General features: G+C 37.7%; 1 long non-coding RNA gene across 3 annotated transcripts; it reads right to left on the reverse strand.

The window, feature by feature from the left end:
• Positions 1 to 16,356: 16,356 nt before the first annotated feature.
• On the reverse strand, positions 16,357 to 17,249 carry LOC110602640. 3 transcript variants are annotated; one of them, XR_002485998.2, is made up of 3 exons: positions 16,945 to 17,249; positions 16,625 to 16,800; positions 16,357 to 16,485 (listed from the first exon to the last, which is right to left on the reverse strand). It is a non-coding gene; the product is annotated as an uncharacterized LOC110602640 (long non-coding RNA). The 3 variants fall into 3 exon arrangements; XR_006348673.1 differs by having other exon boundaries at positions 16,625 to 16,825; XR_006348672.1 differs by lacking the exon at positions 16,945 to 17,249 and having other exon boundaries at positions 16,625 to 16,924.
• Positions 17,250 to 19,282: the final 2,033 nt, after the last annotated feature.

Consider the following 19,282-nt stretch of genomic DNA (forward strand, 5'->3'; position numbering starts at 1 on the left):
CTCCTCCTCCTTTAGATATTGATAATCTGAGATCCAGAAAAAATAGGGTTTTACAGAGGTTTTTTAAGTAATGGAAAAAACCCTTTGTTTTGAGGAGAATTATCCTCCTTTTATCTGTTTCCCTTTGCCTGCCAATGACGAGTAACAGATTGGCTACCATTGGACCACCTGTCCCTGCTACGCAGATATGGACGTACTAGGAAATCAGATCCCTGCTCCATACGTAACGGCCTCTGATTCTCTCAGACGCGTGCATGCAGAAGGTCCCACACGATTGACAGGTGGGCTTTTCTTCTGATTCCGGGCTGGACCGAAAGGAGAGACATGGGCCGAACCCAGAATGGATTTGCCCATCAGGCCCAGAGGGCTAGACCGGCCTAATTTGAGGAAATTGATTGGAGCCCGGTCTTGAGATGAGCGGACTGGACCTGGTGTGTGTGCGAGGCTTGAGGGTCTCTAGATAATGGGCTGGTACCGTGGGCTTGGCCCTAGAACGGGGTAGAGAAGTTCAGCGGTCATCAATTGCCCCTTTACCTTCTCGCCAGTTGTCGCTCGACTGTCGAGGGGGTAAATTCCAAGGATCATTATGACCGCGTCTGTTTAAATACAGCTCGCCTCAGAATATCCTTTCACCTTATTGTCATTTTGACTTTAGAATCCTCTCTGTCTTTTTCCACTTCCGGCTTTCCTCTTTCCTTTCGCGTATTCTGTTTTCTTCACCTCCAAGTCTTTATTTTCAAGATACGCTTTTATTCCCTTTTCCGTGAATAGCTTTCAAGGATCCTGAGGTCGTCAGCCTAGAGCCCAGCATTGTCTTGTCCTACATCAAAACCTCAGCTTTCTGGATATATATTGATACCACCCCCCTTTTCATCCTCGGAGTCCTTACTGGAATGAAGAAATTCTCCTCCCCCATCCATATACCTTGGGTGTAACTGGCCTTTATGGGGACGCAAACTTAGTCTTCTTTGTTAGACAGAAAGAGCATAGCTTATTCTTTCTTTTCTTTGATGGGGTTTTCCAATATTTCGAAGTTGCTTCTAGAACACTCGCCCTTGATTTCGTTCTCTTCATGCCTTCTCTCGGATCTGTACGTTTGAGTTGAAGCTTCGCACCCACGGGGAGTTTATTCGTTACTTCCTTCAGGCAGGTAAAGATGAATCAAAAATTTCATCACTTGGTTTCTCGTTGAGTTATGTTTTAACCTTGCTTCTGTAATTTCCTGTTGCAGATCGCTCTGATTTGTCCCGATCTTTGGATTTTTTGCAGCTGCTGAGATGAAGGTAGACCAGATTAAATCTTTCAAAAATATTATGCTGCCTTTGAGGAGCTTAAATGATGCCTTGGACGCCCTCCTGACAAGGCGATCAGTGTGGGAGACCACTCAACGGGTCGTTGAAGTTATACCATCTAGGTCGTCCGCCGACCTCCTCCTCTAGTTCTTTCTCAAGCCCTCAAGCCAAGCTTCCGGGAGACTAGGTCTTCAGGATTATGCAGCCATAGCAGGTCGAGCTCAGCTCGTCAGTCTTCTCAGGTCGCCAGGTCTCGATGGGCTTCAGAGAAGGAAGTGGGGATTAGGAAGTTCCAGGTCGCTAGGAGGTCGGCTCCAGCTTTGCTTTCCTTCGAAAATAAAAGGGAAAGTTCTGCGGTGCCCCTGCCGTCTGCTCCTAACTCAGATTCATGGAGTAATATAATTTCTAAAATTTACTGTGGAATACAGGATGCCGTTCGTATGTGTGGAAACGGTCAACCTACTGTTAATTTTGGTGTGGAGCGCTTGGGTTATGAGAAACAGAGATCTGCTGCACTCAGTCAAGCTTCTATTAGTGCTTTCCAACATATGTTCCCCGATCTTCTTAGGGTTTCGACTCGAAGACTTATGTTTTTCATGCGTGATATACACGCAGCATATGGTATTTCGACTTGTCTAAGTGTATCGCGCATCACACTTGGGCAATCGAATGCCTGCTTATGATGGAACAGCGAGAAATGCTTACGGGAATCAACTTGTTCAGTTCTCCCATAATAACGAGACAGAGCTTAAATGAAGTGCATAGAGCGTCTAAGAAGTATAAAGAGTCCGCCGAGCTAAAAGGGGAGGACCCAACAGGCCCGTGAAGCTCGTCTTCCGAACTATAAGGATTCACCTGAGTTAAAAACTAAGATGATAGTGTAGTTGATAATGTCGTGAGTGTAATCGATAATGCACCTGGGCATGTAAGTCCTTTAAGGACGGTTTTTCCTTCAGTAGAAAAAATGATTAGACTGGGTTGTAATTACTTTTCTCTTTTAATGAAATTTAATTTTTGTTTTATTGTTCACACTTAAACTGTTCTGCTTATTTTTCTAACTTCGTCGAGCTACTTATACTGTTATAAGCATGACTTGTTCACCCGATAGTTGAAAATAAAGTATTTTAAATTATTCCCCATAATTTACAAGGAATTAAACACACAGTTCCTTACTGTTTTGCTTTTAAGCTAATCAGGGCTGTTGTTTTATCGAAGGTCTTAGCTTCTGACTTATGAATTTCTTTAGTTTTGCAAAGGTATTCCTGTCTAGGATTTCTCCGAGCTGAATTTGCCTTAAGTCTAGCTGCTCTCAGGCTATGCATTCGCTTAATCCCTAATAGAGTTTGATCCTATCGGGTCTTCATTCTAAGCTCGGTTTTTAACAGCTAATTGAACTTTCAACTTATGAGTTTTAATGATTCTCACGAGGATATTCTCGCCTTTCTTTCATTATTCTGTTAATATGAGCTCGGGTGTATACCCTTCATATAGCCGAAATAGATAGGATCATACACCTTTTATCATGAGGAGCAGCACTGATCTTTTGCTTTAATTTCTGTTTGAATAGGAACCGAGGCCAGGGCTTTGTCTGCTCGTGCTATTAAATTTCCTTTCAGCTCGTAGGAGGTCTGTTGTCTTCAGTTTGCTTTTGAGCTTTCCGAGCTCATGTTTACGAATTTCAGGTCGGCCTTTTGGATTTTCTCTTGGGCTTGGCCTTGCTCAAGGCGAAGGAACCTTGGCGGTCATCTATTGTTGCCCCCTTTACCTCCCCAGCAGTTATTACATAAGTGGTGTGGAGGTAAATCCTTGAATTCTATATATGACCGCCTGGTCCGAGGGTTGTTTTCACGAAAAGCGTTTTTTCCTTGCTTTTTGTTTCTCTGTCTTATTTTGATGTTTGGATGTATGGCGATCTGGGAGTGTGTATTTGATGATAATTTTTCACTTCGGCCTGTGCCTTATTACTAATTTCTACTCATATTGTCTTCTGGTCTTGTCAGTTTTATTTATTTGACGGACCGGGCTATCTTTACTGGGGCTTTGCTAGTCGAGCTGATCCGAGCTAAGAGCTCAGAATCTGTTTAAACTTCTGACTTGCGAGTTTTTCCTATTCCTCTGAGGGCACTTCTGTTTTTGACTCACGATCTCGCCATTGTTGCGAGCTCGGATACATGATACCTAGAGAAATATTTTATTTGCATGAGTGCCCCACTTTAGATGATTTTAAACCTTGTTCTTGTTACGAGCTCATATTTACGAATTTCAGGTCAGCCGATAGGGAGCTCGGTATTTTGTCGTTTTCCTCTCACAGGGTCATCTTCACTAAGTGTTTGTTTACTGTGAGTTAATCCGAGCTATAAGCAGGGTCTCTCGCTTTCCTTTATCCTTTTGTGCTTTTCTGCATTTGCTGGCCTTTTCATGTAGGGAGCTCGGCTCTCTGGTATGTCCTCTACACTCAACTTTATTTAACTTGGCTGTTTTCATGTCGTGAGTTTGTCCGATCTGGAGCTCGGCTCTTTGCTTTTTGCTTAGGTTTTTACACCTATAACTTGTGATACTGCCTGTGCTACGGGCTCAAGGGTTCGGATTTTCGGTTTCCTCACTTTGGCGCCCCGAGCTCTTTTGTGAGGTCAGACTTAATTTCTTGCTTTCTTGTCGAGCCTTATACGGGCTGTGTTTCAGTCTGACTGCTCGTTTGTTCGGTTTTAACTTTTTCTTTTATTGGCTTATAGCCTTGCCAGTACGGACACAAGGCCCTTCCAAGCCTCCGGGGAGGTTGACCCTGGATTATAGAGGTCGGACTATCTGTTTTGGACTCGACCATATTGCGGCTCGATTCTTTTATATTATGATGAGTCAGGGTTTTCTACTACCCCATTCGGTCATTCAGAATGGCTTATTTGGCTTTTTTTTGTGTCGCTTCTGTCTCCTTGATTCTTTGTCTGAGCCTCTGGCTCTCGCATATGTGTCGTTCGGTTGGGTTTTTTTTGCCCCCGAGCGTTTTTTGGGCTCTTTGCGGTCTAAACCTCTTTTTAGGTCAGCTAAATTAGTTTAGCGTCAGCGGTCAAATTTTATGATCGGTGCCTTTCATGATTGCCCCTGATCCTTTGTTGGGCTCTGTTTTTTAGTATGCATTTTGTTTAGGATTTGTCTTGCCTTTATTCAGTCTGCCCATTGAGTTTACCCGTACCGAGCTCATTTTCTCGAGATCGGCGGGGTGCTCTTGTGAGCCTTGCGTTGGCTTGTTAGCAGGTCGCTCTTGCTATCTGATACTGTCATTGGGGCGCCTTAGTTTAATTTCGATATATCCTGGCTATTTTGTGAGATCGATGCCTTTTTTGCCCGCAACTCGAACTCTTTTGAGAGAACGAATTTTTGATTTGTTATTTTTGCCCCAGTATCTTCTTGGGGTCGGCATGGCGCTTTGGCGCTTTTGGCTATTGTGTGAGATCAAAGTCTCTCTTCCTTATGATATAAGCTCCGTGCGGAGATCGGAGTTTTAGTTGTTTATTTATGATCCTGTACCCCGACCTTTTATATGAGGTCAGTATCATGCTCTTATGAATTGTTTCTTTTGCCTGTGGCACTGGAGGATCTCGGGGATCCTAGCCATTTTTTGCTCCAAGAGACCCTACGGGATCTTGGCCGTTTTTGCTCCGGGGAGATCTCAGAGATCCCGCCGGCCGTTTTTGCTCCAGGAGATCTTACGAGATCCTGGCCGTTTTTGCTCCGGGGAGATCTTAGAGATCCCGCCGGCCGTTTTTGCTCCAGGAGATCTTATGAGATCCTGGCCGTTTTTACTCCGGGGAGATCTTAGAGATCCCGCCGGCCGTTTTTGCTCCAGAAGATCTTACGAGATCCTGGCCGTTTTTTCTCCGGGGAGATCTTAGAGATCCCACCGGCCGTTTTTGCTCCAGGAGATCTTATGAGATCCTGGCCGTTTTTGCTCTGGGGAGATCTTAGAGATCCCGCCGGCCGTTTTTGCTCCAGGAGATCTTACGAGATCCTGGCCGTTTTTGCTCCAGGAAATCTTACGAGATCCTGGCCGTTTACCTCTTTGAGTTCTTTGCCCAAGATTCGTGATTCTCCTGAAAAATAAGAGCTTCCACAGGTCATATATGACGGGGATACCCATTGTTAATTCAATAATATTCATCCATCAATAACACGTCACATATGTCTTTCAGTTTCCTATTTCGGATGAATGCACATGTTAGTTCATGCAATTCAGGGATTTCCATAAACAATATTCGCATGCATAAGTTTCTCAAAATTTTCCTCATAAAGTAACATGCTTAAATACACAATCCCTTTTCTTAGAATATTCATGCTACTCTTAACTAATAACGAAAATTTTTCCACTAAGCTAGTATGTTGTTGAATATATATTTGGGTGTCCATGAGAATTTTGTTCTAAGATTTGAACCTTATGATTAAATATGATTTTCCAAGATACTTCGCACAATAATAAGAATAGTTAGGAGAATGAACTCACTCAGGTCGGCATGTCCTTAGCATCATCACCTCTGTTCATCTGGTCCATTTCCACGTCGCGCCGACCTCATTTGTTGGAGCTTGACTAGACTAGCAACTTCCTCCTTAGGTCGGTGTGCCAACTCAGATTCTTTCCTCTTTTGTTACTCCAACCGGTGGGACCATCGGCAGTCTCATTAGTGGTGCTTGATTAGTCGTTCTCTCAACGACTGGACGGATTGATGCTGACGATGCCGACCAGAGAATTTCAGCTTGCCTTGTCTTTAAGTTGGACGACACACCGAGTCGGAGCTTGTCCACCTCGATCGACCTAGACATTTGACTATTTCCTCTGTCTCCATGTTGCCCCGATACTTAAGGGGCGCTGCTCTATAACCAAGCCCGAATAATCATCAGCTTCGTTGCTTCCTATCAACTCCCTTACCTTCCTTCGACGAACCCTGGCTTTTGGTTTTCCCTCTTTTCCATCTCTCGTCTGACGATCTGGAGGCGATTGTAGGTAGATTGAGGTTCATTGGTCTGGGGTTCCTCTACCACCAGCAACGCATTCACTAGGGTACCAAGGCCTCTTTGCTGCATTATCTTCCCCGGCCATTTGGCGGTGTTTGGTAATTGGAGGGCGACGGTTTGGAGGTCTGCTGCCCCTCCCGCGCAGAGCTCGGGTCATTTGGAGCAACGTTGTTCTCGTCGTGGTTAGCCATTGTGGATCTCCGTGGGTATTATGAGGGTGAAACTCCGGTGATGGAAAGATCTCCTTCGTTCCCACAGACGGCGCCACTTGATAATCTGAGATACAGAAAAAATAGGGTTTTACAGAGGTTTTTTAAGTAATGGAAAAAAACCCTTTGTTTTGAGGAGAATTATCCTCCTTTTATTTGTTTCCCTTTGCCTGTCAGTGACGAGTAACAGATTGGCTACCATTGGGCCACCTGTCCCTGCTACGCAGATATGGACGTACTAGGAAATCAGATCCCTGCTCCATACGTAACGGCCTCTGATTCTCTCAGACGCGTGCATGCAGAAGGTCCCACACGATTGACAAGTGGGCTTTTCTTCTGATTCCGGGCTGGACCGAAAGGAGAGACATGGGCCGAACCCAGAATGGATTTGCCCATCGGGCCCAAAGGGCTAGACCGGCCTAATTTGAGGAAATTGATTGGAGCCCGATCTTGAGATGAGCGGACCGGACCTGGTGTGTGTGCGAGGCTTGAGGGTCTCTAGATAATGGGCTGGTACCGTGGGCTTGACCCCAGAACAGGGTAGAGAAGTTCAGCGGTCATCAGATATCAATAAACTTAATTATGATGTAGCATGAAAATATTAGTTTTTATCTTCTGCTGCTATGATAGTTGCCTTTAATAGTTTAGAACTAGTTGTACATGGCATAGAAAAATGGAGCTGGTATTCTTCACTTTTTGTTGGGGAGGCTCGAGTTGTTTAGTTGGCATATGCTTGGCTGTAATTATAGATTTTCAGTCCATTGTTTGCAAGATGCATTAAAAAATTTTATACAATGCTCTTTGTCACGGTTTCAGATTTTAGCAATCGCCAGGAACCGTGCGGCACTTGACTTGAACACCTTCAAGCCAAGTCAGCCTTAAGAATCACCCAATATCCTGTGAACATGAATACCCTGATTAGTCAATGTTATATAAATGAACAACGAAGCCAACAGACAGCATGCCATCAGAAGCCTCACAGTAGGTACAAAAGATAAGAACTGAACATGGAAATTCATGAACAGGCTACTTATTTTATTATAGGAGCAAAATAGTAATTATACATTATCATCGATGCAATCGTTACAATAATTCTCACCTCCCTTGTAGACAGGGGGACGGTCTACAAGGAGTAAAGGCACAACTTGGATCTCCGTAGGCCTACGGTAGCCAACTGGGCCCAGCCCCTGCTAGTGGCCAACTAGTCACTCCCCCCTAAAGAGCCTTAAGAACAACTTGGCCTATGGCAGGAGGAGACATCAACATGTCTCATATGACACCCCCCCTAAAACAAATACATGGAAAGGAATTACAGCAAATTGTCTCGGCCATTATCTTCCTACTAATTTCTACTATTTTATCCTAATATTGCTTTCTAGGAATTCCAATATTGGAAAATTACAGTTTTGGTCCTTGAAAACTCCATGACCCTGACACTCCCCCACTTAAACGGTCGACGTCCTCGTCGACTGGGTTTGTTGGGGTTCTTCAATCTTTGAGTCCGACATTCTTAGGCTTGTAGTGTGATTTGATCCCAGTCCTGCTCCATTAAATTGTTGGACAGCCTTAATCCTTAGTATCTCCTCCCAATTGATCTTTGTGGACTGCTACTTCTTAATGATGATGAGACTACAAAAGCTCTATCTTCTGGTGGTAAATGTTCTGCCCTTGATTCCTTAGACTACTGCAAACGGTGCTAGAAATTATTGCTCTCCTCCTCTGCACGAACTTATTGCTTGAAGTCATTGATCACTGGTTCTTTTCTGTGCACGAACTTATTTCCTGAAGTCATTGATCACTAGTTCTTTTCTCCTAAACCTGTCTCGCCATTACTCGTCTTTAATTGTCAACCTTACTCCTCGCCTCAAAAAGCATGACCCCATCGGGCAACAAATCTATCAACCTGTATACATTCGTGCCACACGACATCGTGATTAACCTGTAATAGTCTTATAAGAAAGATTAGTACCACCCATGTCAGATTCAAATACAAATTAGTATAGCAAGTCATCTAAAATACAACCCATTACAACTCAACAGGTGTGCCAATCGCACTTGACCACTAAGACTTGAACTGATTTTATCCATTCCCTTGACATAACACCACATTATCCCACTTGCAGCGAAGCTCGGCGAATACTCCTAAGAAATCGGTGTCTCCATTGTCAATAGAGATCACTCCACACTCTCTTTCTCTTTTGTCCGTTTTACAGTCCTCCCTTCATAAGCTCCGGTATTATGCTCACTTAATCTCCTTTTCTCTCTCCCTAAGAATGTAGGTAATGCAAAATGCTTACAAAACGACACACATCACACACCAAATAACCACGACCACTGAACCCTATGAGCCGCAGAAGACTACTCAAAACAGCTATTAAGATTGACTATACATAAAGCAATTAATATCATCATTATGATTCAATAATAAGAAATTACTAGAAGATACCCCCTTTATTATGCCGCTTTCATCATAGCTCTCAACATCGACTTGCCTCACCAACTTGGCTTAAGCAACCTGTGCTTCTCGACCTATCTCGGTCCTCTTCCATGTTGATCCACTTGTGAGAACTTTTGTTTAGCCCTGAGGTCTCTTTCCTGCTCAACAACAAGGGTAGGACTAAATTTGTCCTTTTAATTATACATTATTTTCCAATCCTCTTTTTAAGGAAGCTATACCCTGTATGGTCACAATATCTGTTAGCACCAACTTGTCAAGTCCCACATCACGAGGAACCTGACTCAATAATACACAAAATATCTCAAAAATGAATAACTAAAATGAAGTAAGACAGAATAATATCAGGAAACACCAAAGCATTATACTTGTCTGGTGTGAGAGAGTTCCCTCTTGTTAAATTCCCTTCTTTCGTACTGAATTGTCACTAAGGATCTCCATCTCTCCTCATTACCTTGAGCCCCACACTCCTTTGACTAGCTCACTGGTCCTCACTTTTGCCAGTTTCCACTTATCCTCCTTCTTGTGTCGTAGGACGAGTGAATTACTTGCTTTCACAGCCCTGTTGCTCTCAATGGAATTTGATACAACTCTCGCCCAATGTCACCCTACATGCCTCTTGGTTGTCCGATCAAAATGTTCACTTACCTCAAAGAGAATGAACATGTACTCGGCAATCATAGTTGGTTGGCACCTATCATCCATTGTTTCATACTCTTGTAATTGTTATTTTCCTTTTTAGGGTATGCCCTTCCTATTTTGATGCTCGTTTTCTGTATTCCTGTAAAGGATATGTTTTTGAGAGATGAGGCAACTACCACTTTTGATCTATCACCATCTCATCCACACCAGTGTTTCACATGGATCCCTCAAGGCTCTTCTTTCTGCACTAACAACGTTGCACAACCTAGCAAGAGTTACAGGAGCAATAACTTGCTCACTAATTACTCACCAGGATCAAGTAATTTATAAAAGAATATCATAACAGTTGATAACCATGGTACCCATTTCTCATAATGACCACATTTATTTATTTACTTATTTTGTTCCACTTACTCACAAATAGACAATACTTCATCGAATGCTACTTTTTGTCGAGTTTACTCTTGCACCCCCTCGTGCTGGATAGCCACTAGGTTCTTCTTCACTACTCTTGCTTACCTCTCCTTTATCAAGGAACAATTATTGGACAATACAGAGATAACTTGTGTCTTTCTTGGGAGACGCCACACCCATTAACGTCTCGGATTCACTACAGGAAGGAATTGTGAAGTCCATCTTGCTTTTTGATGTCCTTGATTAAGCGAGTTTGTCAAAGGACATGCTCACATTAATCCCTGCACTCAAGTTGTCTGCTTTATCTCTATTTCCTCATATCATCCACTTCAGTTTTAGTCTTGATTCTAGCAATTGTGTAAACGGTCCACGAATCTTGTATCTGTGCCCGCTTTGTAGCATCAACTCCAATGTACCTGACACCGGGCAATGACATGTTGTTTTATACTAGCTTCGATTCTCATTTCCTCTCTTAAAGTCCTCCATGAGACTTTAAAGATCTCCTCGTCCGTCCCATGTCCCTTATTTGACACACAACTCGCAGAATATTTCTATCATGCTTGATACCTTCACGCGAACAATACTACCTTAGACGAGGAGGAACAAGAAAGTACAAACAACCTAGAGTTGACAACTCTATGATTTATACCTTATGTTCCCTCCTCCCTTACTCACCAAGTCCTTCAAGACCTTCAAAGCATTTTTGTCCAAGCAATTTGTAGAATAATATGGCTTTCTTCATAGAGAACACTTTATACTGCTTAGTTATGCCACTTCTATGTCATCTTGTTAATCACATTTCAGATCGCTCCCCCACTTACTGCTTTAGCCCATCTTCTTAGGCGGCTATCAATTAGATACCAGAGTTGAACATCTCTTTAACTCCTTGGTAATAGAATCAACTCAATCTTAGTCATCCTTTGCTCTACACCATATTCAGGAAGGTTTTAAGCTCATCCATGTCTCTTGAATTTGTTGTCGCAATCCGCTTACTCTATTAAAGTCAAGTGCCACATTCTTTTGTGTTAGCCATATATGCTAAACAATTCCTTTATGTACTTTCCTTATGAACACTTTGTTGGAGTTTACCAACTCTCTTGAATAACGAATGTTACATTCTTGTAGTAAAATTGAAGCTTACCATTTCATATCCCTTTTCTCATGTCCAGTGGGAACGCTCTCTATCCATAAGACTTTACACTTTCATCCTTGGAATAAATTTAGCTTTATAGTTCGATCACATAAATGTTGTTCTTTATATATATGCACAATCACAATTCCCAATAATATTAACAAATAAGTTCATATTAAAGAGAAAATCATTTACCTCCATCCCACGACACAGATTGAGGTTCTGGGATTCCACCCTTGCCTACTTCATAGGCATTAGCTCGTAATGCACGCCATTAATAAATGTTCCTCTGGTTCACTTCTGAAGTATTGCTCATAGTCTCTCCTATGTTATCTTTAATATTCTTGCACCATTCCTGCAAGCAAAACAATACATGAGAGGCTTTTGCCTCACTTTTGTCTCAGAAGGCCTCTTGCCTCAATTCTATCTCAGGAGGCCTCTTGCCTCAATCGTGTCTCAAAAGGCCTCTTGCCTTAATTCTGCCTTGTGAGGCCTCTTGCCTCAATTATGTCTTAGAAGGCCTCTTGCCTTAATTTTGAGTGAAATGGTCTCGGGATTCTCAGATGGCCTCAAGCTCTATTGGCTCATCCTCCCCCTTATCACTATACCTGAGATCATTACTCCCTCTCCAAGGGCCACTAAAAGGAAGTAGGTAGCACCTAGTCATTACCCTCTCTCCAGAAGACATTTCCAATGGAGTGTGCAGTACTAGGCTATTACCTCTCTCCCAATGGTGTCCCGATGGAGCGTGCAGCACCTCTAGTTAATATGGCCAGTCTAGCCCGAAGGCTCATGCTTTTGTCTTCTTTGCCTCACAATGTGTTATTACTCCTCGTAGCTTCATAATTGGGAGGTCACTACCTCCCCCTTTCCCCACTTTATGCTCAAGATCACCCCACTGGGTGTCATTCGCATGAAAGAGGTTTTTGGATGGCCTCAATCTCTCGCCAATTTGGCTATCATAGCCAACAACGTTCATTTTTTTTTCCCATTTCTAGTGCCTCAAAGCACTTCTAACCAGAATCAATCTCCAACGCCTTCTCCTCTTAAGTGGTATAGACAAGCCACCAGGCAGCACGATTCTCACCCTTCTCTCAATGGTCTTCGTGCATATGCCAAACTTCGTCATTCCTTTATATTGCTCGCAGATCTTTCTTGCTCTGATACCAATTGTCACGGTTTCAGATTTTAGCAATCGCCAGGAACCGTGCGGCACTTGACTTGAACACCTTCAAGCCAAGTCAGCCTTAAGAATCACCCAATATCCTGTGAACATGAATACCCTGATTAGTCAATGTTATATAAATGAACAACGAAGCCAACAGACAGCATGCCATCAGAAGCCTCACAGTAGGTACAAAAGATAAGAACTGAACATGGAAATTCATGAACAGACTACTTATTTTATTATAGGGGCAAAATAGTAATTATACATTATCATCGATGCAATCGTTACAATAATTCTCACCTCCCTTGTAGACAGGGGGGACGGTCTACAAGGAGTGAAGGCACAACTTGGATATCCGTAGGCCTACGGTAGCCAACTGGGCCCAGCCCCTGCTGGTGGCCAACTAGTCACTCCCCCCTAAAGAGCCTTAAGAACAACTTGGCCTATGGCAGGAGGAGACATCAACATGTCTCATATGACACCCCCCCTAAAACAAATACATGGAAATGAATTACAACAAATTGTCTCGGCCATTATCTTCCTACTAATTTCTATTATTTTATCCTAATATTGCTTTCTAGGAATTCCAATGTTGAAAAATTACAGTTTTGATCCTTGAAAACTCCATGACCCTGACACTCTTCATCAATCCACCGCTTCACAATTGTGGGTGATTAGTGCAACGATTGTAACCATAAAAAGATTTATTCTCAATTCCAACATTTTTTCTTCTCGTGTATTCCTCATTTGGCAAATTCCTTGGTTGATGCTGTCACAAAGCTCTGTTTGTGAGCTATATTGCCTTGTTCTTAGTGAACCTATAGTCTGGATGCCTTGTGTCCTTTATTGTAACTGGTATTTTCGTTGCTTTTACATTTAAATGATATAATTTCATATTGCATGTTAAAAAAAAAAAAAAAAGAGAGATGACCTAATATTTTTAATATATAGATAAATTTTAATCGATATGAAAGTTCGAATCATTGTGCAAAGTCTTTAAAGAATCATTCTAAGAAAATTTAACTGTTTGTAAAACCCTAAATTTTTTATTTAATTGTATTTAAACTTTTCAAAATTTATTTGGTAATGTGATGAATTTCTCAAGATGTTAGTGTTATTTACAATATTCAAGATTTGTATTTCATATTTAATTATCCCTGAACTGATAGGAGATAGAAGTCGTAAGAGAGGGATAAGGAAAAGGACACACCACCCATTATTGCTAGTCCTCGCTGGCCAATAACCCTGTCTGCCATGATTGAAACCCTCTTCCAAACAGCAAATAGATGCTAAAGAGAGAAATGCAACGTCGTTGGAGCCTTTAGGCCATTTTTGGGTCGATCCCAATGTTGGACGCACTTGATTCCACTAATCATTCATGATTCAAACTCCTCTAAGACCAATTCAACATTTTTCATTCGATTCATATTTTACGAGGACGCACTTGATTCCACTAATCATTCATGTTTTAATTGAATGATTATAAAATAGAAATAAATTAATAAATTTTTTTAAAATTCAGAAATCTCATAATAATTTTCCTTTAATAATTTAGAAGAACATGAATTATAAAGATTAATCACAATCTAAGTGTACCTTTAAACTGTAGAAATACAATATTTCAAGTGTTTGGGAGCGTCAAGAGAAGAGTTTGCAATAAATGCTTCATCTTCCTAAATTTTTTTCTCCTTATTCTTTTTTAGTTTTTTACTTCATATAAATATACGAGATAATATCAAGAATTCATTAGAATCTTATTTTATATATATATATATAAAAGAAAAATAGCAATTTTTGATCAAAAGTTAAATATATATTTACACTCTTATACTATTTTATATTAGTGCATTAAAAATCTGAAATAAAATTATAACTTATTTAATTTTTAAATTTATAAAAATTATAACAATTAAATATAAATTAACCATATTTATAAAAGATAAAAAATAGTTTGATTTATCATTAAGAAATTTTAATAATTACACTTTAAATTTTTATAAAATGATACATAGACTAGTGGAATGAATATGGTAGAGATCTTGTAAATTGTAAATTGTATGTTTGATTCATGAATTACATTTTAATTTTTCTTCAAAATGTAATTGATAATTTCGAGTAATTATTTTTTAAAAACAATCAGATGTAATTTATACTTATATCCGACTAAAAAATACCCAAAAAAAATTTTTATATTTTTTTTTTACGTTTGAAATACATAAAAAATTTAAATTTTATTAATAAAAATAAATAAATTATTTTTAAAAAAATGACTTCTTCTTCACCACTATATATAAATTTATTACTAAATTATATTTTTTTAAATTAAAATTAAATAATACAAAATAAATTTTTTAAATATAAATTATTGTTTTATAAACAAGTATTAGTACGAAATATCGACATATAGATATAAGTGCTCCATATGTTTTTATTTGGTATTTAATGCAGAAATTGTAATACCTAAAAATTAAACTTGGCACTTAGTATGCAGCACGAGTGTTTTTTTTTTTTTTTTTTTGAACTGGAAATTGGGGATTCAAACATGAGATCTCTCAAATTTACTCGGATGCACTTACTACCAAGCTAAGCCTGTGAGTGCCAGCACGAGTGTTTTTGTCATTGAGTGTTTTTGTCATTGCGATAGATCAAAGTGAATAATATTTAGTTTAAATTAAAAAATTAATCAAACTGAATTAATTTAAAAATTCAATTTGATTTTTCATTCATTTCGATTTGATTTTTTATTTTAAAATTTTTAATTATTTTAGTTTAATTTATTTTTTATAAAAGTAATTAAAAAAACGAAGCGAATCTATTATCACTAATAGTATATTATTTTTAATAATATAGAAAAATTATATTATAATTAAGGTTAAAATATTTCAATTAAATTTTAAAATATTAAACATAAGTGTAAAAAATAAAAAATTTATTAAAAATTCAAACTGATTAAATCAAATCTAATCATACTGATTCAATTCAGTTTGATTCTATCCAAAATTAATTTGATTTAATTTTTATGAATAATAAATTTTTTAATTTTTAATTTATTTAATTCGATTTGATTTCAACCGTGGAACATTTTATATGAATTATTACTATAGTAAATGTGAGTGGTTGCATGTGATTTTGATCTATCGCAATGACAAAAAATAGTATAAGAGAATATAATACGATGAGTCTAATGCTTTAATTTTAATAGGAATTATTTATTATATTCAGTAGGCTTTATTCATAGTGTATGATATATAAATACATTTAGTAGGAATTAAGCTTCTTGTATGATATAGTTGATATGTTCATTAAGTTAATACAAGATAAAAATAATTTCTATAAACGTTGATTGTAATAATATAATAACAACTCAGTTATAAATTTTCTAATGGACTTCTTTGCATCATAAAAGCTATTAGTGCATAAAATAGTTGGCATCTAGTATTGTCACTAATAGAATTTATCCATTATTGATTTTTAAACTCTAAAATGATTTTATACATGTTCTTAACAGAAACCCTCAATTCTCCATTTGTGAAATCCCTAGCTAATTCTCCCTCCCCCATTTCTGAATTTCTCTTCTTGTCTCACCATTCATCAGTAGACCGCATCACCGACATCATCAGTTTGAAAACACTCCTCGACAACCTTATTCTCTGTCCCAAACATTCAATTGAAGGTAAGCCTATACTCAATTAAAACTTGATAGTTCTGGTTTGTGCTTTGAAAAAAATGGTGAAATAGTGAATTGAAATGCTGTGATTTTTTGTTTGAAGTTTGCTTAGTTGTGGTTTGTCATTTGTTATTAAAATGAAGAATTGGGGATTTGCTTAACTGCATTTTAATTTCTGTTATAAATGCAATATTTTAGGTTTTTCTGAATTCTTATGTCCTTTGCTTAATAGGGACATTCAATGTTCAGTATACTATATAGTGAATTTTTCTATACAACCACCATTTTGGTTTTTCATTCTCTAAGGCCCAAGGCTTTCATTTCTCTCTATACCTAACATTTCCAATCATATTGTTCAAAAGGCCATGAGAAACGTAAATGCTTTGCTTAGGTGAGAAAAAATGCTTATACTGTACAAAAAGGTAAGATGTGAGAATTTAGATGCAAATTCTACCTGCACTGTTCATCCATGATGCTTTCTTCTTCTTCATGGTAGGCTCAGCTAGACAGACACATGAGAAGCACAAAAAAGTTAAGAGGTGATGCGACAAAGAAAAATGAAGACAGGCCACCAGTAATTAAGACAAACAGTACAAAACCCACTTAGAAATAAACTCAGGAGAAAACTTTACAAATTATACCTTCCTCATGCCTGGGCTGATTTTCCCCTTGAAATCAGAAACCAAGTCCTCAATTCCTCTTTCTAAACCCACAGGATGTCCAGGTCCATGTTTTCCTGCATCTATTTCTTTTAGCTTATGATAGAGCAATGATTTGCCACCAACTGATTTTCCAGTAATTTGATTGGAACCTCTTCCTATAGCACATGGAGATTGAGGCAACTGTTGGGTTTAAATCAAATTGATGCGCAATGAAAAACATGAAAATTAATTTTTTTTTTTCCCAACAAGGATCACATTTTTAAGTGATTAATGCAATAAAGTGTAGAGAAAACAATTACATTGTTATTTTCTTTGAAGCTAAAACATGAAACTGTTCGACTCGATTGAGTTGTCGCAAACCACAAACTTTTCAAGTGTATGACCTCTAATGATATCCACACATAATATTACACAGAATATCAATTGAAAGAACTTAAAACTATTCTAAGGGAAGAGAAGAAGAAAAGTGTTAGCTGCTAGGTCTCCACCTTTTTTGTGAAATTCTAATGACCAAACTAGAGACTACCTAGGCTATGATCAGATGGCCTTTTATACTAATTTCCTAAGGTTTTAGTATAATAATTATATTTATTTATTTAAATAAATAAATTATAATTATAGTCCAGAACTTTAATAAATATGCCATAAAAATTTTAAGATAAAATCAATTAAGTCTCTATTTAATTTAATAGGTCAAACTTGTAATCCTTGCAAATTACAATTTTATCCCTAATGTCATAAAACTTATATGCAATCAAGTCCTACTTGATTTGACTTCTTATTTTACTTTCTCATGCTATTTTTTATTTGTATGAACCATTAGGTTTTAAATATATTGGCGATAAATATAATTAAATAATTAATTAATTTGAAGGTGAAAAACATAGTCTGCTAACATGTCAAGACTATTCAAATATTTAAAATATCAATAGTGGTTTAACTTCAACTTTCAGTGCATAGTTTCTTATTGTAATTAATATTCTTTTATCACTAATGTTTCGATTTAACAATTAATGCATAGAGCATATCTATCATGTTAAATCATGTTAGTTCTCTTTGTAATAACCATTAACCTATCAAATAAAATTCCAAATCTAATTTATTAATTTCATTCCACCTTGCGCAAGGATTTTATAATTAATGCTAGCAGATAATAAATGGAATATTTTCTAATTAACCTAGGGTGACGAATTCTATCTCAATCATATAAACATCTTCATACAATTTCTACTATACCTAATGTATCCCTATTTATTACTCATGAACTAAACAATGTGTAAGATAAATTAAAGGATAGAAATCCCTATATAAGATGATTTAGTGATTTCAAGTCAGAAAATCATTTACACAACCATCACTTAGAGTAATCGATAGACACAGGTAATTCTCCATATGGAATTCTCGGTGGATCATTTCAATGTACTTATTTATATAAAATAAGCATATACATAATAGTTCTAGATATCTCACATGTCTTAACCTATAAAATTAAATACTTCATTTGAAAATGAAAAAACATAATATGTATCAGTCTCTACATCTCTAATAAGTGTCCAAAAATAACAAAAACATTGACGAGGAACATTTAGAAATATTATATAAATACAATAGGAATCTCACAATTATAACATATTATAATTTCCTTTGCAAAATAATATTGTCTTATAGATTTTATCTTTACTAGAAATTCAATTAAATGAATATTAAAGATAAATGAATGCATTTTATTAAAATGTTAAATACATGAAAGATAATGTCTAAATACAACCAATAGATTGGTTGTAGAGCATACAACTAACAACAATGCTTTTTTCTTTTGTTTTTATGAATTCTCACAAAAACATGACATTTCTTTCACTTGAATTCCAAATTCTCCTTCTGTTTTTGGTCAACCAAGAATTTATGCACCATTTTATACTACAATTTCTTAAAAATTCAGGAGTTGGGAAATTGAGCAAATTCAAGCAAGATTGAACTTTCCTACGTGGGGCACATCCAAAGGCATTGTCTGAACTTCTGAGTAGAATTCGAGATTTAAGGAAATGTTCAATAGCTTGTCTAAGAGAAACATTCGGTAGCAAATCTTCTACTGTATGTTTAGTAGATAAGCACTTGGGACGATTTCTTTTCTCAATAAGCACTTGTCGAATGCTTGCACCCAATTAGACAGTTAATGCTTGTATATTTGCAAGAATTGATAAATGAGAAGAAATCTTAGCTTAAGCCTTTACCAAAAACTTGTGTAGGTAAATATGGTACTAAATTATAAAAAGTGAAAATACATAATCCTGATTAATCACAAACAATAAAATGTGAAAAAAGCAGGAAGTATGAATAACATTAGCTTACTACCACTAGAAGCACTTACATTTCTCATAAAAAGTATGCTAACAGCATGGTATCATCATGGCCTCTTCGAAAAAGGTGCCACAAAGAGAGTATTTCAGCTTTGCTGGCAAATCAACATTTTGAATGGCTTGAGGATTAGCAGTAACCATTGTTCAAATGTCCATAAAGAATTAAAAAATCAGAATTTCAGATTTTGTGGTTATATCGCGATGTAATTAAAATTATTTTTTTCTGTTTTAATTGTATTTTTATGAGTTGACGATGAGTATATATGGTCCATGTCTTCTG

Source organism: Manihot esculenta, chromosome 15 (genome assembly GCF_001659605.2).
Source record: "Manihot esculenta cultivar AM560-2 chromosome 15, M.esculenta_v8, whole genome shotgun sequence".
NCBI lineage: Eukaryota > Viridiplantae > Streptophyta > Magnoliopsida > Malpighiales > Euphorbiaceae > Manihot > Manihot esculenta.